The sequence below is a fragment of the Canis lupus genome, chromosome 6 (genome assembly GCF_003254725.2).
Source record: "Canis lupus dingo isolate Sandy chromosome 6, ASM325472v2, whole genome shotgun sequence".
NCBI classification, from domain to species: Eukaryota; Metazoa; Chordata; class Mammalia; order Carnivora; family Canidae; genus Canis; species Canis lupus.
This window is the reverse complement of record NC_064248.1, coordinates 20,265,796-20,290,488: the sequence shown is the minus strand read 5'-3', so window position 1 is coordinate 20,290,488 and position 24,693 is coordinate 20,265,796. Positions and strand designations below refer to the sequence as shown.

The 24,693-nt window shown below is 45.6% G+C and overlaps 1 protein-coding gene and 1 long non-coding RNA gene across 3 annotated transcripts in view; both read left to right on the top strand.

Moving 5' to 3' along the window:
* Positions 1–24,693, top strand: part of HS3ST4 (heparan sulfate-glucosamine 3-sulfotransferase 4) — a 401,441-nt gene that overhangs the window by 187,542 nt on the left and 189,206 nt on the right. The window lies entirely within an intron of this gene.
* On the top strand, positions 1,321–24,126 carry LOC112679197 (uncharacterized). Of its 2 annotated transcripts, none has more exons than XR_003123797.3 (3): positions 1,321–1,392; positions 4,332–4,609; positions 23,933–24,126. It is a non-coding gene; the product is annotated as an uncharacterized LOC112679197 (long non-coding RNA). The 2 variants fall into 2 exon arrangements; XR_003123798.3 differs by having other exon boundaries at positions 1,339–3,006.

Below are 24,693 nucleotides of genomic sequence, written 5' to 3'. Positions count from 1 at the left end.
TATGTCAAGCTCTCCCAGACTGGGTGGTGCTGGCCAAAGGCGTGGGACTTCATGCTGGGACAGCATGTACTCTCTGGCCCAGTAGCATCTTGGACGGTAAACAAAGAACTCAGACCTGAGCAAAGTCAGTGACCCACAGGGCTTGCTCATATCAACTACTAGTCACATGGATTGTGGACTTTATTTTACTATAAGTGAACAAGCCCTGGGGTGCCTGGGTGGCTCAGTCGGTTAAGCATCCAACTCTTGATTTCAGCTCAGGTTATGATCTCAGGGTCATGAGATGGAACCCTACACCAGGCTCCCTGCTAGGTGGGGAACCTGCTTAAGATTCTCTCTCTCCTTCTCCCTCTGCTCCTCCCCCCATCTCTTTCTCTCTCTCTTAAAAAAAAAAGAAAGAAAGAAAGAAAGAAAGAAAGAAAGAAAGAAAGAAAGAAAGAAAGAAAAAGAAAAACGTGAACAAGGCCTTCAGATTCATAGGCCAAGCTCTAACTGTTCTCTATAGGAGCAGCCTCGATGGAAAGTCCATCTTTCTGAGCAGAGGTAGCCAGTTAACCTTCTGCTTCTTAACATTTTTGCTCTTGGTATCTTCAGATGGTTTTGCTTTCAGAAATGCATCTGAGTTTTCTTGAGGAAACTGAGGCACTCATCTTCTGGCCTCTTATCTTGCTGATCTAAATGTAAACAGAGTCACTGTTAGGTGAGTCCGGGGGCTAATGTCTTGTATCCACTTGCTGCAGAGGTCAGAGGGTAGCTCAGGATTAACACATAATTCCTGAATGGAAGACACCCCTGAGAAGTTTCCTCCAACCCCCCCCCCCCCAACTCTACCCCCATCAAGTTAGTTGTTAGTGCTCCTGTGAACTTTTGGAACATGGAGTCTGGAAATCAAAGGGAAGAAGCTTGGGGAGATCCCATGGCATTGTGTCCCGTGCCTGGCTGTACCCTGCAAGAGATTTTGTTCCCAGAATTTCCTTTCAATTCCAAGAGAAAGGAGTGAACAGAGAGAGGGGCGAGGGGCGGCGGGGGTGGGGGGAAGTGGGAGGCAGAGGAGGACGATGCCAGCTTCCTGTCAGGCAGTTTCTGGCTGCTTTTTCTCTAGACCATTAGTTTATTGATGGTGGGTTGTCTTTCCAGCAAATCTCTTTTGATTGCAAGTGTATAATGAAGGAGTGTTTTAGTGTCCTCCTAGCTCCAGGGAGACCTTGCTAGTTCCTTTCATTCCCACTGAGGTATCAGTGCTGAGGCTGATTCATCTAGAATTTTAGAGCACCGTTCCATCTTGAGGGCTTATGACTACTATGAGCCATCGTAAAGGGAATTCCGACGGTGCTGAGCTAAGTCTTGGAGAGCAGACGGGTTGCTCTTTGTCAAGCCAGGCACAGGAGACAGGTTGGCTGCTGTCCTGACCACATGCCCAGGAGAACAGCATTCACATGGTGGTGTGGGCTGCTCACCTGAATGGTGGCTTCTGTCTCTGGCCACAAAGCATCTCCAGATTCAGGAACTCAAGGCGCTTTCCACATCACAGACCCTGCCTTGCCGGTCTGACCCTCAGGAGGGTGCTGGAAAGCCTTTGAATCCTGTTCACTTTCCTGGTGGGAAACGAGAAGAGGTTCCTCTATACTCTCATATGTCTAATTTTATTCTTAACCTTTCCACTGGACTGGGCTTCGCCGGGCCCCTCGACTAGACTGTAACCCTCATCCATGTTCCTCTGATGCCTCAACCCAGCCTATGGGAATTTTTTTTTTTTTTTGGCAGACCAGAAAAACCTCATTCTCACAGATCAGTGAGCATATTCTTCTCTGCCTATTGTTTAGCCTGGGATTTGGATCTTTTGAAACTCAAAGGATACAGGCTCTTGAAACTCAGAAAGGCTTTTTTGCTCAAGATATGGTTCTTGCCTTGAGTTTCAAAGGCCTGTTTTGAACCTCAAAGGCCAAGCAGTGACTCTTTCTCTCTTTGAATCCCTGCTAGGAAAAAAAAAACAAAACCCTGCAATGAAGATAGTGGGCGAAGAATGTTCTAGCTGTTGAAGGGGTAGCAGGACATAACTGAGGCCAAAAGGAAGGAAGGAAGGAAGGGAAGGAGGAAATGAAAGAAAGAAAGAAAGAAAGAAAGAAAGAAAGAAAGAAAGAGAGGAAGGAGAAAGGAGAGGCGAGAAAGGGAGGAAGGGAAAGAAGAAAAGGAAGGAAGGATGAGAAAGAGAAAGAAAAGGAAAATTACATCATCTTCTGTTTTGCAATGATCCGCCCCATACTCTTTGAAACAAGAGGGGACACAGAATTCAAGTTGAGGTCAGCTTTGGCAGGGGGCTAGGCATCCTACAACCTGTATGAACCCAGGTGTCTTCTAGAGTGTGTCCAGGGAATGTAGTAAAATTAGAATGATGAGTAACCATTGTTGGGTGTCGAACCGAGAAGCCAGGCGAGCATTTTCGACAGCACCACCATTACTCACAACAATCCTATCAAATAGGGCTTGCCATTCTTGTTGCCATTTTAAAGGTGGGAAAAGAGACTCAGAGATTGGTTCCATGGTTGGTTAGCAGTGGAGCTCGCGATGATGCCTCAGAGCCACATCTCTAAGCCTTGTGAAAAGAAGCAGAGGCAGTGCAGAGAGGAGCAATACTTGAGGAAGGGAAATGAAGAGGAAAATTGAAGGAGTCCCATCACATGGCTTTTGCACGTGTATCTCCCTTTACCAGAACACCCTTCCCCCAGACTGAAGTTTCAGATCAAAATATAGAGATAATCATCCATCGCCCCAGCTAACCTGCCCACTACACGCACACCTACCCCCTCAGATGTTTTGATGAATCCTGTTTTATTTTATTTTTAAAATTTTTATTCATGTAAGTAATCTCTACACCCAACATGGGGCTCGAACTCATGACCTCGAGATCAAGAGTCTCATGCTCTTCCAACAGAGCCAGCCAGGTGCCGTCTGTACTATTTTTCAAATAGCCTCACCTCTTCTGGAATTATCTTTTCATCTATTAAGGTTTGTACTATCTGTGTTCCCTTCCTAGAATCTCTGGAGGATAGGCTTCTGAGGTATGGTACTTTGCGGTTCTGACTTCTTATTTGTCCCTCCTGTTAAAACAGTGCCTGGCTCTTAAAAGCTTACCTGGTTAAGTATATTTGATCGAATTCGGTTGAGTGACAGCAAGCAATCAGAAGGGTTAGGAAAGGAAAGGCCCCATCTTGCATATCTCGAACCACATTTCAGAATAAAAAATGACAAGCTTACCTGTTCATTGCTTCTCAGCCTTGACGTCCAAAGCAGGGCTTTGCCCGGTCTGGCTGGTTCGCTTTGGGGCTGCCTCTTTAAGTGAGGATCAGAAAATGCTTTTAATCTTTGGCTTCATTTGTTTATCAAAGACAGAAGAGCCTTTGTCCTACATCACAGCTGGGATACTGCAAAATGGGACTTCCTCTGCCTTATACTTCAGAGGACACAAGCGGAGCTAAAACAATGGGTTTTCGGCTCTGAAATAATCCAAGGATGTGAAAATTCAGTTGGACACCCCCCCAGAGGAGGGGAACAGGCCAAGTTCAAATGATTGCCTGGTGTCTGAAACCCTTTATGAGGCTGGGGAGACCCGCTTTAGCCAGTTTTCTCAGGTTTTGCTTCTTCTGAGCATTTGGGGAACACACCTGCTCTGGACTCTGCCCACCAGACACTTCATGGGTTCCAAGGAAGGCAGGCATCTTGGAGGTAGCTGCTCCAGCCTATTCTAGTTTGTTCCCTACACTCAACTCATCTATACGAGTTTTTATCATATTCAAGCAGTGCCTCTGGTTAATGTATGTAATTATATATATATGTATATATGTATATGATAATATATGTCACCCTTACATATGTGTGTAAGCATATACTTTATACCTTTATTTATTTAGATTTATATGAAAACTTGGCATTATTAATATCAATGGAAAACAAAGATATCACTGTCCTTAAGGAGAAGGGAATTATGACCATGAGGAAACAATCTTCTTATTTTTCGCCTTTTAAAAATGAGAGATTAGCAGGGACACCAGGGTCAGTTGGACGTCCAACTCTTGGTTTCAGCTCAGGTCATGATCTGGGGGTCCTGGGGTGGAGCTTTGCACTCATGGGAGAGTCTGCTTGAATTTCTCTCTCCTCCCTCTGCTTCTCCTGCTTGTGCGGGTATTCTCTTGCTCTCTCTTGCTAAAATCAATCAATCAATCAATCAATCAATCTATCTATCTTTTTAGAAAAGGAGAGATTAGCAGGTGTTAGGTGTTAAAGCCTAGGAATAACAAAAAATTCAACTTTTTTTTTTTTTTTTTTGTAATCAGAGAGGCTGTAGGGAAATGGAGGAAAAGTATCTCGCTTGTGTGTTTTAATATTATCTACTGCTGTCATGAACTCCTCATGTCAAGACATTTGGAAAAACACCTGAGAGGATGGGTGTGCTTGTTGGGGACTCTGGGAACCACTTCATTATCCAGAGCTGCAGTCTGATCTGAAATATCAACAGGCATCATCTTGATCATCTTGGGAAAGAAGTCTTCTGACGTCCTGAGTCCTCAGTCTTCTGAAGCAATCTGCTGGTCCCAAGTTCTCCCTTTCCAAGGTGAGAAAGTCCTAGAACATGGGAGTTGGGATGGGGTGAGAGGAAGCAAGTCCTTAGGAGCCCCTGAGAATGCAAGATATTTTAGGCGAGTGGAGCTGCGTTTAAAAAGGCAGAAGGAAAGAGACAAACAAGGCCTATTTTGGGAAAACAGCGAGTAGTTAATTCAGTGTTGCTGGATTCTCATAAAATGCCAAGGAGAGGTAGGGAGAGGTGAGAGATGAGAGAGGTGGGGGCCTGACCCTGTAGAATGGCAGGCCCTGCGTCTTTGGCTTTCAGCTTTCACACCAGCGGGAGGCTCGCTGCTGTCCTTTGCACTGGTATTTATAGGGACTTCATATTTGGGTGGCAACAGCATTCCCTTCTGGAAGAAATCTATTTTTGCTGCATGAATGTATTGATAAGCTTTGGGAGTGGGTGAGAGGGGTGTGAGAGCTTCTAGGATTTTGTTTTGCTTCTTGGGATCTGCAGGCTGAGGGGAAAGATGTATTTCTAAGGATCATGAAAGGGGATTTGTGAAAGGTTGGGGGAAGAATTTCCATTAGGAAAGTAACAGAGGTGTTTTTCAGGGAAATTTGATGACACTTATAATGAATACGTGTAATTTTTTAAGAAGGTGCAGGGACAACCCATAAAAGACTCAACTCTAGGAACAAACTGAGGGTCACTGGAGGGGAGATGGGTGGGGAGATGGGATGACTGGGTGATGGCCACTAAGGAGGGCACGTGATGGGATGAGTACTGGGTGTTACATTCAACTCATGAATCACTGACCTTTATCTGAAACTAATAATACATTGTATGTTAATTACTTGAATTTAACTAAAATTAAATTAAAAAAAAAAAAAGATGCAGGGACACCACAAAGGAGCTAAGGAGGTGGTGCAGCTGATGAGAGGTGCATTCCTAAGCCTGCTATCATGGTGGGTACCCCTAAGACTTAATCCTGGGTGGGAGGGATCTCTGGGAAGTGGCTAAAGGAAATGCCTCCAAATCAGCCTTGCCAATGTTGAAAGGCTGTCCCCCAGGGAGCTGTTCGTTCCCAGACACCACCTGGCTTGTCATGGGTACAGGTAAAGCAGGATTCCGATCCCTGAGCCAGCCTTCCCATAAAGGTGGAGGCTGGTGGCCTGAAGTCAGAACAGCATGCCTGGAAGTGGTGGGGGCTCCGAGTGGTTATGTGGACCGGCACCAGCACCTGCTCATTTGCTTTGGGATGTTGTATCTGCCTTCCCGGAAATCATGTGAAATCTTCAATAATATGTCCGTACAGGCGTTCCTTATTTTATTTTACTGCACTTTGCTTCTCTGGGCTTTCTGATATTGTTGTATTTTACACATTTAAGGTTTGTGGCAACAAGTCTTTGGACACCATCCTTGCAACAGCATTCGTTCGGTGTGTGTCTCTGGGTCACATTTCGGTAATTCTTGCAATATTTCAGACTTTTTCATCATTATATTTGTTGTGGGTGATCAGAGCATGGTTAGCATTTTTTTTAGCAATAAAGTATTTTTGTTAAAGTTTTTTTATTTAAGTAACTTCTACCCCCAAAGTGGGCTCAAACCCATGACCCCAAGGTCAAAGAGTTGGATGATCCACCAACTGAGCCAGCCATGTGCCCCAGCAATAAAGTATTTTAAATTAAGGTATGCACACTGCTTTTTTTTTTTTTAAGACATCCTACTATTGTGCACTTATTGCACTGTAGTGCAATACAGCATAGCGTAGAGAGAACTTCTGTATGCGCTGGAAAGTCAAAAATTCATTTGCCTCCTTTTATTCTGATACTTGCTTTATTGTGGTGGTCCGGAACCAATCCTGCAGTATCTCTGAGGTCTGTCTGTACGGACTTGCTGCTGAGGTATGCTTGTGTTGTTAATGCAGTGGAAATTGGGATCCAATTGGAAGATATGATTAATTGCCAAGTGTGGCCGTGACTTGGGCCCCACAGAAAGCTGGTGCTGTCCAAGCAGGCCTGCCTCATCCAGCTACATTGGAATTGTCTGATCTTTTTCTTGATGGCAATGACAAAAACCCAACTCAAATTGGTTTAAAAGGAAGAAAAATGGAACTTATTGGATCTTGGAACTGAAAAGTGCAGGCGATGGTCCTCTAATAATCTCATTCTAGGAGCAATAATCTAATCAGATTTTGGATGATCTCTATCTCTTATCTGTGTCTTTCTCTGGGCTGCTTCCATTCTCCCCTTATTATGATAAGATGGTTTCCAGAAGCTTCATGCTTAATCCTGTCTTCCCATCCAATCAGGTAGAAAGATGACTTCTTTTAACAGTTGCAGTAAATTCCAAGAGTGAGTCGAATTGGCTCTGACTGGCCTTCTTTGGGTGCTGCGCACATTCCCCCGAGCATTCACTGAGGTCAGGGTGCTGCTTGGCTATGATAGGGCAGGCTGAGTTCACATGCCTACCTCCCTTTAGAGCTGAAGGTGAGCTAACTTTCACCCAAATCTCATTGGACTGACAAGCAGAAGAGGAACTGCTCCCTGAGATAAAGTGGGTGCTAATGTTAAAAAAATAAGAGTGAATGGATGCTGGGCAAGTGAAAACAAGAGATATCCATTACGGCCAAGAAGAGCCATCTTGCTTGGAGACCTGGGATCTCAGGCCTGTTTTAAGGACCTCATGCAAAACCAGCATCCCAGGCTGCTGTGGCCCCAAATACCCAAACTCGATAACCATCCCCCTTCCTGAACCCGACCTCCAGCTTCCTTTTGAAGCTGCTGACTCCAGCTGATGGATGAGGGTCTCAGGGTTTCCGAGGCACTGGATTTCTGTTGACTGCTATAACCTTGAGCTACAGGCTTTACTGTCAGTATTTAACACAAATCTGTTTTCCATCCTTGTCAGATCCCACTTCAATATGCGCCACAGGAGGAGAAGTCGAATGCTAAATTGATTTCTTTAATGGGGAGTGCTCTGCAGCAGATAGCAACCCTTCTGGAGATGCATTAGTCGGATTACAATTGAATCTTTTCTCGCTGGCTTTTATGGACTCTCTTCTTTGCCAGAAGGATGAGACTCTGATACCATCACTTGGCTAACTTTTTTTTTCTCTCAAGACTGGTGGCTAAGAAGTTCCATCTCCAGCCTATAGGTCAGAAACTGTGTCTTTTAGTCACCAGACTTTCCAGAAAAGATTGAAATGTAGGAGTTGTTAGCATCCTAAGATTGCCAGGAAGGATTAGTGTCAAAAATACTTCTTAACAACTTGGTGCAGTAAGGGGCTGGCATGTGTGAATGAAACATTTCCTTAGGGATCTGGGAGGTGGCCTTCTTGCCTCTTGGTGCAATTTTAGGGATTGCTTGTACTGCATTTTGAAATAATTTCATGGCTTTTCTAGAATATGGTGAAATTCTGCTTACTTCCATCTGGTAAGGATCCATTCCTTTTCTGTGTATGGTAACAATAGTACTGGTCATTTTTTAGAGGGACCTTTATTATGTTCTAGGCTCTCTGCATTATCTCACCTGGTCCTTACAACAACCCCATGAGACGGGTCCTATTATCACTGCCGTGCTCACCAGGGCATGGAGACTCAGATACTCTTGCAGCTTGCACCAGGTCACACAACTACTATTATAATACAAGGCTTTGTTTGACTCCAGAGGTTCTTCTTTTTGCCACCACTAAACGTTTCCATACATGAGAAGGCATTGTACGCTCATCAAAGACAGATTTGGTGCTGTCTCCTGGGATAAGAACCCAGATTCATGGTATTACATTTTGGAATGTGGCACCACAACTGGAGGGATCTGGTCAATACAGATCTTCTTAGCCACACTCACTGTACCAACTCATGAGAAGAACGGTCTTTATTTCTTAGATGTGTTGATGACAAGGAGATGTGTTTCCAGAGTGGAGGAAATCTGGACCAGGGCTGTTGTGTTGCTGGGAAATCAGGTAGATTCTCTGCCCAGAATAAAAAGCCTAAAGGTTTTTCCATCTTGGCTTCCATGATCTGTCTTGTCTTCAAACCTTCCAACATCGGACCCTGCCGAAGATGCTTAATATAACTATATGGCCAAAAATGCCTTGCTGTCTTACTCTCTCTGTAAAACGGAGTCAATAATATTATTAATGTTACCCAAGAGTAACTTATGAAGGTTAAAACCAGTAATGTACACTAGGGATTCAAGAGATGTCAGTCGCTACCATTTTATTTTGCTGAGCCTCTATTTTTCCATCTCGCAAATGAAGAGCCTGGATTAGCTCCATTTCTGAATCGTGAATGAGTCACCTGCAAATGGATGGGGCTGGCTAGGGGAGGAGGAATGGGTCAGGAAACAGATCTATGGTCAAGCTCGAGGGGTCAGAAACAGCTTCAAGAAGTGAGAGCAGGTTCAGTGTTGCCAATAACATTCGGCATCATCATGAGGATCTGGTTACAGACAAGAAGTGGTAATTGAAGTTGGCTGTTGGCACTCAGGAAGTCCGACAAGGGATGATGAGGTGACACATCAGGGTAGCAGAATATGATGAACCTGTCATTGGGTATTAGGGACTGAACCAGATGCTGTTCAGAGGCAAGAGTTCTATAGACAGACTGTATACAAGATTGTAGGCAGGGGTGTGTCCCATTATTATTGCTATGTGACAAACCAGTATAAAACCTAGTGGCATACAGTGGCCATTTTATTAGGTTCATGCATTCTGTGGGTCAGGAACTTAGGAGGGCTTGTCTCTGCTCCCTGATGTCTAATTTCCTCATTTGGAAAGACCCAAAGGCTGGGGTGGCTCCTTGACCTGAAGCAGGAAACATCTGCACTCACATATCTGGTGGTGATGCTGGTTACAGCTGGCTCCTCAGCTGGGGTGTCGGAGCTATGTGTGGTATCTCCATGCAATCTCTCCACATGGGCAAGTTTGGGCATGGTGCTAGGTATGGAGATTGAGTGTCCGTCCCATCAGTATAAGGTAGATATATATAGCATCCTTTTTTTTTTTTTTTAAAAAGATGTATTTATTTATTTATTTTAGAGAGAAAGAGAGCATGCAAGTGTAGGGAGAAGCAGAAGGAGAGAGAATCTGAAGCAGATTCCATGCTGAGCCTGGAGCTCAATATAGGGCTTGATGCCATGATTGAGAGGGCATGACCTGAGCCCAAGACAAGAGTCAAGTGCTTAACCAACTGAGCCATCCAGGTGCCCCATAGCATCTTTATCATGGAGCCCCAGAGTCACATAGTATCATATGCTCTAGGTTCACGGAGAGGGAATATATGGCCCACTCCTCAATGAGATAGATGTCAAAATGACATGGTAAGAAAAGCATGTGGAATGGGAGATACTATTGCATCCATCTTTGGGAAATTCAATATACCACAGATGTTTATAGTCTTAACTAAACTGTTATAGGGTAAATGTTAATACAGAGGCTCTGGAGCCAGGCTGCCTGGCTTCACATCCTGATTGCAGATTTGCTACCTGTGTGATGTTGGGCAAGTCATTTAAACTGCGTGCCTCAGTTTCCCCATCTCTGAAATGGGACTACTAATGGTACCTATTTCATTAGATCACTGTGAAGATCAAGTGAACTAAGAACATACACAATGCTCAGAACAGAGCCTGGCATGTATCATAACACACCAACTAAAGGCAAGCATTTACTCATATTATCATCACTAGGAAGGTTTCCAATTCAGAGACTCTGGCCCAGAGAACCAGCCAGGAACAACTCAGAGACCCAACCAAGGAATGAGAGTCAAGCCAACCTATTGGCACATAGGGCCTGATGTTGGTATAGAATATGATCCTAGAACTGATTGATAGCTTCTCTTTTGGATCAAAACTGATTCCAGAGGTGGGGCCTCTTGTTTTAAGGGCAGGCAGGACGTGGAGGCCACTGGCTCCTGCAGGGGTGAGGTGGCCCTGGCACAGGAAGAGAAGAATACAGGCCAGTTTGGTCACAGCTGATCAACGTCTGACCCCACCTTCTCAGGCAAGGCCCTCGTGCCTCATTGTGCCTTATCTTGCCAGATAAGGGGCCTGGAGCTGAGCCTTTTATTTTTTATTTTTTTTAAAATTTTTTACTTATTTATGATAGTCACAGAGAGAGAGAGAGAGAGAGAGGCAGAGACATAGGCAGAGGGAGAAGCAGGCTCCATGCACCGGGAGCCTGATGTGGGATTCGATCCCGGGTCTCCAGGATTGCATCCTGGGCCAAAGGCAGGCGCCAAACCGCTGTGCCACCCAGGGATCCCATGGAGCTGAGCCTTTTAAATAGTGAATGACACACAAGGAAGCCTACACCACTGGGACCAAGGCCCACATCCTTTTGGGAGATAGACAAGTTGAAGTGGAGGAGGAGAGCAATCAGGTGATTGGGCTCCAGCCCTGGCTGTATGAACCCCTTTGGTCTAAGTCAGAGTTCTTTGGTCACAGGTGACAGAAACCCAGCTCCACCTTACTTAAGCTAAAAAGGAATTTATTTGCTTGTTTAACTGAAGTGTCTAGGAGGAGAAAGCCTCAGTTAAATGATGATAATGGGAATCCTGTCTCTCTTTGTCTTTCACATCCACTTCCCTTTTGTATTTATTTTGAAAAATTGAGGCCCTGTTTTTAATTGATCAATGTGTTCATTCATTAATTCATCCATCAAATCCATCTTAGGAGCTTATTATACATCAGGCATTTTGTAGGGACTGGTGATACAGCAGTGACTAAGACAGTGAAATCTTGGAGCTCATGGAGTTTATTTCCAGAAGGGTAAGTAGAATAAATAAGTAGATAAATGAAAATGTATGTGTGATTTCCGTTAATAGTATAATGGAGGCAGTAAAGCTGGATATAGAGATTTAGAGTGAGAGCAAAGAGCATGGTCATCAAAAGTCTCTCTGAGCTTGACATGCAGGGAGAAGGCACATATGTAGTGGGAGGAAGCACACTGTGTGGCCATGTGGGGAAGAGTATTCCTGGTGGAAGGAACAGCACTGGCGAGGACTTCGAGGGAGGGTTGATCTGGCCGTGTTCGAATGACTAAAAGAAGGCTAATATGGGGGACACCTGGGTGGCTCAGTGGTTGAGTATCTGCCTTCAGCTCAGGTCATGATTCTGGGGTCCTGGGATTAAGTTCCCCATGGGGTTTCCCACAAGGAGCCTGCTTCTCCCTCTGCCTGTGTCTCTGCCTCTCTATGTCTGTCATGAATAAATAAAATCTTAAAAAAAAGAAAAAGACTATTATGGTTGGGGCATAGTGACCAAAGAGGAAAGTCACGTGTGAACATGAGAGAGAGGTGGGTGGTACAGGGATTGTGGCTCTGATAAGGAGTTTAGGATTTATTTCAAGTGTAATGAGAAGCCACTAGTGATTTTTAAATAGGAGGACAGTATGATCTTATTTGCCTATTTAAAAGATCACTCTTTCAGGCCACATGGGGAATGTGGTGGTGGAGATGGATGCTCTTGGCTCAAGGCTGACATCCTTCCTGGTTAGCGACCCCTCCGGACAAAGTCCCAGGGAGGGATCTCATTGGTCAGCCTTGAATCACATGCCAATGCATGGACCAATCCCAGTGGCCGTGGTTTGAATGGCCGTGCTAAGGTCGCACATCCACTTTTACAGCCTGGGAATGGAGTGAGTCCCACCCTAATCCACTAAGAAAGAATGAATATGTCCTTAAGTGAAAATTGTGAGTCAACTTAACCGTGAGGTGATGGGTAGTTGGGTGGGCAACTACCTAAGCGATAGAAGTCATGTAGGCCTCTCAGCGGCATTCTTGAAGTGTGGATACTCATCTCCGCTTGAACACCTCTGGTGACAGCCAGGGAGATCCTTCCCCTCCTTGCCTTTCTCCCTGCCCCTCCCCTGAGCAGCACTAGGGAAGGGCTTCACAGGTGAAGAATCTCTTCTGGGTTTGTTTTTTTATTTTCTTTTGAAATTTATATATTTGTTCATGAGAGACACACAGAGAGAGGCAGAGACACAGGCAGAGGGAGAAAGCCTCCTTGCGGGGAGCCTGATGCGGGACTTGATCCTGGGACCCCGGGATCACAACCTGAGCCGAAGGCAGATGCTCAAGCACTGAACTACCCAGGCGTCCTTATCTTCTGGGTTTAAAGCCAGGGCAGTTTCCATTCATGTGGTCCTTGTTCTGTCTTCTGAAGCTTGCCTGGTGAGCGCAAATATATTCCATGCAGCCTTTCTGAAGAGAGCGGCAATATTTCCCTCAAGTAGGTATTTTTCTACACTAAGTAATGTCAGATCATTCCTTTTTGTTTTTTAATTTTTTTTTTTTTATTTATTTATGATAGTCACACAGAGAGAGCGAGAAAGGCAGAGACACAGGCAGAGGGAGAAGCAGGCTCCATGCACCGGGAGCCCGATGTGGGATTCGATCCCGGGTCTCCAGGATCGCGCCCTGGGCCAAAGGCAGGCGCCAAACCGCTGCGCCACCCAGGGATCCCAGATCATTCCTTTTTGTACCCGAGGTCATGGTTCCTCTGACGTTCCAGTCACTTTCCTTGGAGTGCATTGGCCTTCCATCAGATTTTCAAGTGCTCTGTTCTGTTAATGGAGTGGGGGGCGGTTGCTCCTAGTTTAACTGGAGTGATTTCCTATTTTAAGCCTGATTTCAACTGAAATAAAACAATGTGGTATACAAATGGAGTTGTCTCCAGCTCTAGACAAAGAAGTCCCTGGTCAATAAATCATCAGTGTTGGAAGAGATATGATAAACCAGAAGCAGCTGGAAAAGAAGAATGAGAGGGACACCTGGGTGGCTCAGTGGTTGAGCATCTGCCTTCGGCTCAGGTCATGATCCCAGGGTCCTCTGATCAAGTCCCGCATCGGGGTCCCTGCATGGAGCCTGCTTCTCCCTCTGTCTATGTCTCTGCCTCTCTCTGTGTGTCTCTCATGAAGAAATAAATAAAATCTTAAAAAAAAAAAAAAAAAGAGAGAGAGAGAGAGAAAAGCAGGACGGGAAATTTCCAGGAGGGAAATAATCCTGGGGTCCTTTTCATTTTCTATGAAGTGATATTTTGTAATTTGTAGGCTTCCATTTTACTTACAGAAGGCATGTTGGTAGGACTGCTCCTCTTGTACCATCCGTATGTAACTCCAGTCGAATTCATCATGTTTCATGGTTATGCATTTATTTAGCAAGCTTCTATTAAGCACCTACTGCATACAAGGTACTGGATAATAGGGATGTAGAAAGGAACAAACAAATCTCCTGGACTCAGTCCAGTCTGGCAGGCAGGGAAGAAAATCAGTAATGGTGAAGAAGTGGGATTATGGCTGTGATAAGAGAATATGCTGGTGGGGATCCTTCCAGAAAGTACCTGAGACCAGGGCTGAGGGGAAAGAAGATGGGTGAGCAGGAGGATGCGTATTCATTCTGGGTAGTGGAACAGGGGAAACGAAGGCAGGCAGCAGGGCTTGAGAGAATAGTGTGATGTGAGTGGATATGTGGCCAGAAAGCAGGATAAATGGGATCAGGCCGGATATTAAGCTTGGTCAGTAGACAAGGATCAGTCAGTCAGACAGTGCAGGTCTGGGGATGGCGTGCGAGGGCGGCGGGGAATGATTGAGAGTTTCAGTCACAGGCAGTGACGTGATCGGAGCTGTGCTTTAGAAAGATCACTGAAAAACTTTGTAAACCGTGGATGGAAATTGGAATGGTCAAAGGAGGAGATGGGGGCAGGCCGTGGACCAGGGAGCATGCGTGTCTCTCCAGTGTCTTCCTATAAGGGCATTAATCCCACCCATGGAGGCTCCACCCTTGTGAGCTAATCACTTCCGAAAGACCCCACCCCCTAATGCCATCACGTCTGGGATGGGGCTTCAGATGTATGAATGTGGGAGGACACAAACATCCTATCCCTAGCAGTGACCAGGGGGACTGAGGGACCAGAGGGAAGGGAGGGGGTGAGAGTAACATCCATAGCCCTGCTGAGTGACTTGTCTTAGAGACTGTGAGCTGAAGACCCCACACAGCCCTTGGCACCCTACGCCTGACTAGCAGCATTTCAGCCTCTAGTGAGAGATTCTCCTGGGATTGAAACAAGTGTGATCGGACTCCAGGGCCCTGCTGCTTGTCTAGTTTGCCACACACCCAACTGGGAAAATTCTACAGGACATTGTGACCATTGGAGAGACATGAAGGGGGATGGGTTTGGGGTGATTCAACATCATCAGGTCAAAAGCTGTGAGGTTCAGCTTCACCTTCAAGACCTCCTTTTACCCAGTGGTTAGTTTCCCTAAGTATAGGCTAAGGTGCACTCTGGCCAGAACGTGGACTGATCACACGGTTCAAATCCCAGAGTGACCCTCTGCTAGCGGGGTGACCACTGGCAAACTACCCCATTCTTGTGGGCTCTGGCTTCTTTGCAGAGCTGTGGCAAGGACTGATGGGGAGTGGGTGGGGGGAACCCACTGAATTAGGCTTCTTCCGCCTGCTTCCTTCTGCCTGGGTGAGCTGCTGGAGCGTGTTCCTGGACAGGCTGGCCCACTCAGGGGGCTCTGTGACTGATACATTCATCAGACCAAGGTTTGGGGTCTTTTTTTTTCAAGTTTATGTTCAAATTCCTTCCCTTCCCTTTTTTTTTTTTATTCCATCTTTCTCATTTTAGCAGATGAGAACTCTTGCTCTGTGTGACAGCTGATATTCTGAAAATGACAAGGCACCTCATTTGGGACAGAATGTGCTTGGGGATTGTTACGAGTGTGTGCACGGTGTTCATCTGAGTCACGTCTGTGCAGGGAAGGCCTGGCAGCATGTCATGGTGAGCCTAGGACTCAGCTTCCAGCCTCAGCAGAGGGAAAGGCAGCGTCCACCCGCGCCTCTGTGGCCTGAGGACCCGCAGAGCCTTCTTTCCAAATGTCCCCTGACATTTCTCGCCGTCCCCACGGCCTCTGGATTTTTGCTGAGCATGTCATCCAACTAACAACCTCTTGACCCATCTCTTGCGTTCAGTCTCCCATCCTGGAACTCGCTCTGCCTCCAAGCCGATCGTCATCAATAGCACTCCAATAGTTAATATTTCTTTTATGCACCAGGCACGATTCTAGGCTCTTTGCGCATATTAACTCACGTCCTCTTCACCGCAGGTCTCTAAAATCCATCTGATCGCCCCTCTCTGTGCAAATAAGAGGAAATGAGATTTCCTGAATATCCCCTGCTTGCATGCCACCCTCATGGTTTTATGACGTAAGGACGTCACTGTTGATGATCTTGGCCAGTTCTTTTGTGGTATGCCACCCTATTAAATCCTGTACTCAAGCCAGTTTTCTGCAAATTAAGCCATTTTGGGGGAAATTTACATAGATCACAGTAAAAAGAAGTGCCGTTCAAATGCACGGTGTCCTTTGTCATCAGTAGAAGGTAACCATAAGCACAAATATCACGTGAACAAAACAAAACAGCATTGGTAAGTCCTAACTGGGGACCGCTGATGAGGCTGTCTACCGTAGGCTTGCTTGCTTTGTGCAAACACATGAATAAGTTAGACGTTGCGGATATGCGACCCCAACCGGGACCTCTTGCTGGATGTGACAACAAGACAGAAACGAGTTTCCAAGAGCATATCTGTCTCGTACAGCTTGATGTTCATTGACCCTGTATCCGTCCATCTTCCAGAATCATCCATATTCACTGAAAGCAGTCTCTCATTTTGAAAAGGACTGTTCGGCAAGATGGAGTGGGGCCCCGATCTGCTTGACTGCTCCACCCCTCTCTCTGCCCAGGACCGTTTCTTCCTCCACCTTTTCCTGTCCTCCTGCTCTCACTTCACTTTTCCCCTTGCCCACATCTCTGTCTTTGCATTTGCAGCTGTCCATGGCCAGAGGGTCCTGTCCTTCTGACTCCGAGTGGCAAACTACCCTGCATTTCTTCACTGGTTTCTCTGGTGGTGTCTTCCCTGTGATCTTTCTCCATTCCTAAAGTGGAGTAGGTCATCCCTGCTCTGTTCCCAATAGAAGCGTGTCCCCACCCTCCCCAATCTCATTTGCTGCCATATGCTGGAAATTTCTGAGGGTGACACTGTTGGTTGGCTCATCCAACACGCATTTCATCACCTACTGTCTGTAGGAGCTGAGAAGCTCCGGGTGGACTTTACCAGCCTCTTCTGGAACTATGTGGGCAGGACCTATGCCCCAGTTCTGTCCAATGAGACATATGTTGAATGTCTATTGAGACTTAAGTGGAAGGACAAATATGTCCAATGACTTCTAGAAAGGTGCTTTGCTTCTTGGTGGTAAGGACAAGCTGAGGAGAAGATCCCACTAGAATTGTCCCTTTCTCCTTTTCCTGACTTGAAGGAAAAATTGTCCCTTCCTCCTTTATGGCAGCCTTATTATGATCACACAGCAGCATGCATAGAAATACATCCTATAGAAGGAGTCAATGTACCAAAGAAAGAGGAGTAGGGGTACCAGGGTGGCACAGTCAGTTAAGCGTTTGACTCTTGGTTTCGGCTGAGGTGGTGATCTCAAGGTCATGTGACTGAGCCCCTTGTCGGGCTCCATGCTCAGCGTGGAGTCTGCCTGAGACTCTCCCTTTGCCCCTCCCCACTCCTCTAAAAATACATAAATGAAAGAAAGACAGAAAGAAAGAAAGAAAGAAAGAAAGAAAGAAAGAAAGAAAGAAAGAAAGATAGAAAAGAGTAGACCAATACACATACCACAGAGGTCATGGAGCTCTCAGACCAACCCCAGGACCACCTATTTTCAAACTCCTTGTTAAATAAATTATAAACATCCTCATGATCTCAGATGCTACTCATGAGAAATTCTGTTATATGCACTTGAAAGCATTCTTAATAGAGTTTCCATACCAGTCTCCATTCTTCCCTGGATTTTGAGCAGTTCTAAGGTGGGCGTGGAGTGTTTATCTTTATAATATCCTCACTCACATAGGGCTTGATGCATGGTAGTATTTATATTATTATCAACAAAAACAGCTGATATTTATTCAAACTCTGTGTCTGTCTGGCTCCAGAGCCTAGATCCTTCACCACTATGGTATAATTCTGGTCATTGATCAAAGCGGAATGAGTGAATAAATGAATAAATAACTTATCAGCAGGGGGATTTGCAGAAATTGGTTTCTATGCCAATTTTACTTCACCACTTTATTAGAATTTATATTAAGATTTAAAAAATGAGGCTCTGTCATTTGTTCTGCATTTTGCTTTAATTTTTTTCTTTTTCCTTTCCTTTATCCTAAACCATGAAAATTTGCATTCTTGAGCTTTTAGAGGGCGTCAGAAGGAGACAATTGGGGGGATCCAGAGCCTCTTCTGTGTGTGTTAAGTATATAGATTATGGTAGGACATAGAGGTAACCAGGGAGTGACGGGCTAAGAGACGTTGAATGTTATATAATAGTCCTCTGAGATTCCATGTTCTTTCTCCTCTATCACCTGAATAACACCTACTTGAGAACCGCTAGGATTCCCTGCCTTTAAAATCTGATCTGCTTTTTAGGAAGGCAAGACAGGGACCCAGTGATGCCCATGTGGTCTGAAGGCACATCCCTGGCTTCTCTGAGCTCCTATGCATCGCATCCTCCATAGCTGACAGCTCCTTTCCCTCCTCCCCTGCAGGTTCCTGGGCAAGACCCCTGGAAGAGTATTCACCCCTGGCCCTGAAAGCATTTCTCTGTTCTGCCCCAAGAGCTTCACTTAGTAGCTGTGGCCCTGTGGAGTCTCCAGGCCACATTGGATTATCTGAGGGCAGCTCTCTGTGTCTATGGAACCTTAAGGAACCCCAGTGGGGGCTGGCAGTGCAAAGTCTCACATCCAGCTCCCGGGAGTAATAGGGAATATTCAGCAGCCACCCTTAGGGCACCTTGCCTTTCTTCCCTCTCCTTCTCTGTGCTCACACCAACGAGTTCTTCGGTACCTCTGGTCTGAAACTATCTGGCAGTGTTCTTCTGCCCTTGCTTGCTTTCCTCACGCTTTGTCTGCTCTTGCCCATTTTCTTCCTATTTATTTACTTTTAAAATAATGTCATTTTGTTGACAAGTTTGCCTATTTGTATTTATGTATGCATTTATTTACTTTTAAAGATTTTATTTATTTAGTTGATAGAGGGGACAACAGGGGGAGCAGCAGGCAGAGGGAGAGGGAGAAGCAGGTACCTGCTGAGCAAGGAGCCCGATGCGGGGCTCAATCCCAGGACCCTGGGATCATGACCTGAGCTGAAGGCAGACGCTTCACCAACTGAGCCACCCAGGCATTCCTATTTGTTTATTTTTAAATTCACCTCTCCTCCCGATGTGGGGCTTAGACTCAACAACCTTGAGATGAAGAGTCATACGTTCTTCTGATTAAGCTAGCCAGGGGCCCCCTGCTTTTTGCCATTTTAAAACTCTCCAGAAAAGCCTGTCTGGCAAAATAGTAGGGCCTTCCTGATGTAAGAGATTTGGGAAACAGGAAAAAAATGAGTTTTGCCTGCAGGGATTAGGAGAAATTTGGTAACACAAATGTACTAACATTATTTTATCCTATGGGTATGTCTACTATCTACTGAGTCTGTCACTGAGTCTATCTCTATATCTACCTCCACACCATGACTCTGTGGTTAGATGGATAACCATCTACATTTTCTGTTTTCCTTTTTCTCTCTCCTCTTCCTGTCCCAGCCAAGAAGATACTCGCTCAGTACTCATTACTTCAGGGGAGGAAGGAAAACTGATATTGCCTATCTGGCTTTTGTTCAAAAGCTGAAGCCCTCAGTGGGGCAGGGTTTTGGGTGTAGAGTAACATCATGGGGAGAATGTGGGTCCCCTCCTCACCACCCTGGAAGGAAAGTTAGTTCCTTCAATGCATCCAGTTGGAGGATGAGTGAGGAGAGCGAAGGGAGAGATCTGTGGATTGGGAAGAGAGGTGACCCAACTACCTACCTCCTGGACGCACAAAAGCAAGGCCATCAGATTTCATGAGAAAATGTCATTGTGCCCTTTTAGGCAGATAGGGCCCCAGGCAGCTTTAAAAAAAAATTGCCAGGTGCTGAGCAGGGTGCAGAAGCAGAAGAGAGCCTTTGAGGCAGCAGGGCAGTGCTAAAACAGGCACACTAGCTGGATAGATTACTGAGTCATTAGCATCTTACTTAGACTCCCAGCACGGTGGCATTGAACCTCCAGGTCAGGGAAGATCTCAGGAAGAACTAGGAATTTATTTCCCCCATTACACTGCGTGAGAGAGACCTGGGGTCAGAACTCAAGTTGCTTTACAAAAAGATGAAGAAGTTGATGATGATGATACACAGACAGAGATGGGTATAGATGTGTGCATGTGTGTAGGTATGTATGAGCACTCCTGTATTCGCATGCTGTACTCCATACTGGATTCCTCATTTTATCAGTGATTATAAAAATAAATGCAGGGATATAAATATGAGTGTGGTTGTATGAAGGTCCCTCGGCTTGGCATGGTCCTTTCTCAGGGCATCCTCTGTAGGCCCGCATAGCTACTGATGTCCTTTAATTATTAGAAACCAAGAAGGACATTGAGCATTCTTGCCCACGTTTACCTCACCTTTCTCCCTTATCCCTGTTGCTCTGTGCATTTCCGTTCAGCCATCCTGATCTACTACAACTCCTCAAGCATGCTGCACTCTCTCTGTCCCTTACACACAGTTTGCATGCTGTGTGTCCCTTCCTTCTAAAACTGCCCTCCTCCCCAGCCATCCATTAGGTAACACTGATCCACCTTTTTGCCTGAGTTAATTTATATATCTCCTTCAAGTGTCATTCTTTTTTGGTTTAGGGACACTCCTTTGACTACTTCCCTTCCAACTTGGTCACGTTTCCAGCACTTAAATAGTTCCTGGAACTTACTGAGGCTCTATAAATATTTGGTGGATGAAAGAATGAGCACTGAGATGGATCAACGAATAGGTCAGTGGATAAATGGGTGAATTGTGAGAGAAAGGATGGGTGGATGGAGGAATGAATGATGTCCGGGCTTTCTGGCCTCTCGCCCCCCCCCCCCCCCAGTGAAATCTGTAGGTAAAACATATTCACTGTTTGTCGGCTTCCTTGAGTCCAGTATGTCAGTCAAGTTCAACTTCATGTCCTTCATCTCTATGTCAAGGAGCTGAAATAACAGGTGGAGGCATTTGCTTTGTAAAATCAAATCTTACTTTGAGCTGCCAGAGGTCAGAGCAGTAAACTAGAGGCATAAATCACCCCTTCTGTTCTTCTGTGTTGGTGCTTGGCTATCTTAATAGGGTACTTTCTTTAACTTGTGGGGTGGGGTTGCCTGGCTTCACGGATCCCCAAGGGCACCAGAAGTTATTCATTCATTCCTTTAAAAAAAAAAGACGACTTTATTTATTTATTCAGTAGAGACACAGACAGAGGCAGAGACCTAGGCAGAGGGAGAAGCAGACTTCCTGCGGGGAGCCCTATTTGGGACTCGATCCCAGGACCCCGGGATCATGCCCTGAGCCAAAGGCAGACAGACACTCAACCACTAGCCACCTGGGCACCTCCATTCATTCATTCATTCATTCATTCATTCATTCCTGTCTTCATTCATTTCCCTAGTCAGCCTTTCAAGATGGTTTAGCAATTAGGAGAAAGAATTCTAGCATTATAATAAAATTGAGTTCTGAATCCACTTTGCCTCTTATTACCTGTGCATCTTCAGGATAGTTATGTAGCTTTGCTGAGCTTCTGATGGCTTGTGTACAAAGTGGGGCTCACCATATTTAACTCTCAGGGATGTTCTGAGCATTCAGTGAGTTAAGAAATGGAAAGCGTTTTGCACAATGCCTGGTATAGAACAATGCTCGATAAATGTTAGCTCTTACAATAAACTCCTTAATTTATTAATCCCTCCTGCCATTAAACATGTATTGAACTCCTATTGACTAGCAGACCCTGAGCTGAGCAAAATATGCTTCTTACCTTTTAAGACCTCGCAGTCAGTTGAGGTTGACAGATGCGTGAGTCAAACTTGGACAGATGTCATGGTGGCATGGAGGGTGCCAAGATTGGGAAGAGAATGCTTCACCCTCTCTGTGGGTCACATGGCTGGGGACAGCTAGAGAATTGTGTGGGGAAGGTAATGCTGGGTTATAAAATGTTTTAAGCTGGGAAGTAATGTGATTGGACATTCCCCCTAAAACTGCCTTAGCAGCATAGTGAAGGATGAAGTGAAGGCAGATAGGATTGCAGGAGAACAGATTGAGGGGCAGCTGTTAAACGGGGTGGTGTGAAATGAGAAAGGTCTGTGTTAAGGAAGGGGGAGATACTGAGGTGGAGACATGAAGGAGCCTCTGTAATACCTTGCTTCTCAAAGTGGTCCTCTGAGTGGCAGCATCAGTCTCACCTGGGAGCTTCTTAGAAATGCAGGTTCTCAGGCTCCACCCTGGGCTTCTAGGGTTTACTTATCATAAAGATCCTCAGGTGGAAGCACCTGGGTGGCTCAGTTGGTTGGGCATCTGATTCTTGATTTCGGCTCAGGTCATGATTCCAGGGTCCTGGGATCAAGTCTTGTGTTGGGCTCCCCACTCAGCAGAGACTTTGGTGACCACCCAGATGCAGGGTGAGTGGGAAAATAACTAATCAGAAATCAGGGAGTCTACAAAGTCAAGCATGTATGCTGGGTTTTGCTCCTTGAGAAAGATATGCCTATTTAAAGGGATTTTCTCTTTGATGTTGATTTAAAAATGAGTTGGAATTCTACAGGAAGCCCCCATGGTTCCTCTTTGAGCCCATTAGGGTGACAGCTCCAGAGGGTTCGCTTTGACATCTTTGCACATCGGGGCAGATTTCGTTTCTTTATTAGCAAAGCTGAACCTGAGTGTTTATAGCTGAGTTATAAATTCCCAGAACATGGATTTCCTACTGGAAGTGCTGACTCAACCTTAACTTTCGCACTGCAAATGGTGCCACAGTAAAATGTATATATCAAAGTTGTGGCGACTATAAAGGTCTTTTAAAATCGAGTTGACATTGCAGTATGTTTCCTTGAGATAAGGTGAGGATTTACGTTCATAAATAGAATGGTGAAGGCTGAGAAGCATAATTGCCAATTTGGGGTGTTGAGATTTGGGGATCTTTTGTCCTTGATTCTCACTGAAGACTTCCTCCTTTTGGTGAGAAGCAGTCTCACTTTTTAGTTTTTAATCTGGCTTTGTGCACAGGAGATAGAGAACTAATTCTGAGGACCCCTTCAATGAGTTCCCCCTGCAAAGTGCCTTTCAAGCCAGTTCAGTTCAACACAGCATTGGGGTTTTGACTCCTACCCTGTGCCAGGCACTTAACTGTGTACCCAGAATGTGAAATGAATGGGAGATTTCTGACTTCAGTGAACTCACAGACTAGCCTGGGAAGTAGATTTTCATCTGTTCATTCAGCAAATATATTTTGAGTGCTTACGATGTGCCAGGAGCTAATGCTAGGGTGCTGGGGTCTGGGCAGTAAACACAACAAAGTCACCATCTTCAATGAGTTCGGATTCCAATGGGGGAACAGGCAGTAAACAGATACGAAATACACAACAATACTGTAGAATAAATGATGGATAATAAATAGAAGGAGCCTATGGGATCACAAAAAAGAAACATTTCTATCTGCCTAAGAAATTCCTGAAATGAGGAGAGAGAGAAAGTAGATCCGAATGTTGACAAGTAGTTGTTTACTGTACAAGACCTGTTAAGTGCCAGTGTGACTGGTGTCTAGGAATTGTGTTTGGGGATGGCTCCTGAGGAAGGTAAAATCAAGTAGGTTCTTAATGAGCTGCCCCAAATTTTAGATTTCAAGCATTAGAGAAACACAATAAGATGCCCGTCTTAATAAAGGTGGCGCTGGCAGGTGCATGGAAGCTGGCAGATGTGGGCATAATGGAGTGATTAGCGAAGGTCGGAGTAGAAGATGGAGGGAAGCTCGGTGAGCAGAAGGCAGTGGGAATGCAGGGAAAGGTGGGGAGACGAGTCCAAAGACGTCTACATGTGGACATGTTACCTATTTTCCCAGATTAGAGGTAACGATGACCTTGACATTCAGCGGCTTTGGAGCTTATCGCTCTGTCTCTGGCCTGTTTCTGAAAGATACCATCAGGTGCAGGGAGTAAGGAGACCTGAGGTTCATCAGTGGCCTAGAGCTCGAGCTGCCCGCCACAGCAGGACTGCACATGGCACCTGCACAGAAGTCGAAGGGGCAGCCAGAGAAGGACCCGGCGATCCCCTTATCCCAACAGTCAATATGTACTCTCTTCCAAGTGCTTGATAAGGATTGAGCTCCATCGGCATGCCGGCCCCTTGAAGTGCACGCACGGCGCACATGTTCTGCATTGCAAAGTGCATATTTTTAATATTGATCTCTCAAAATCCAACAGGCCTCATTGATTTTCACAGGACCTGGAAGAAAGACGGTGATAAACCAAAGACGCTTACAGCTTCATCAGCTCGAAGGACATGACTTATTTTCCTCTTCCTTGAACTTTGCTTGGCTTCCCGAGAAGATAACTTATTTTTATTTCTCTCTTTATTTCTTTATTTTGTATCAGCCTGTATTAAAGTCCTATAAATAACCCTGGAGACACACGAAACAGATTCATTTAATTTTCCTTTAGTTATCCTAAGTCGGAACAGATGTGTGTTTGTGATAGAAAAGAGGAGGGGGAGGATGAATCATAGGTGTGGGAAGAGGGAGGGGAAACCTGCTGGCATCTGTGCTGGAAGATCTGGCTGATTTGGGGAGGTCGGCACACAGTGCAGGCTCAGCCTGGCTGGGTGTGCTTAGACCTCGTGACATCTGCCACCGTGGAGTCCCCAGGAAGCCAAGATACCAAATAACAGGGCAGGGAGGAGGTCAGATGCATAGAACGTGTTGTGTCGTCCAGTGTCACCTGGCTCGGTGCTCCCCCATAGCTCAGGCCATCAGCTGACTGCCTTCCTTTCTTATATGCCTGAGAGATAGGAAGGTGAAGGTGGGTGAGACCCGAGGTCAGAAATATAGTTTTAGGATTCATCGAGTGCAGAGATCAGTTGCTTGGCCATGAAGCCATGATCAAGCATCTTTCTGTGCTGAGCCTGGGGTTATGTAGGCATATTCCACACTCTCATGGACAAGACACCTCACCTGAAGGGGAGCGTGAGCGTCCTTTGCGCTACCC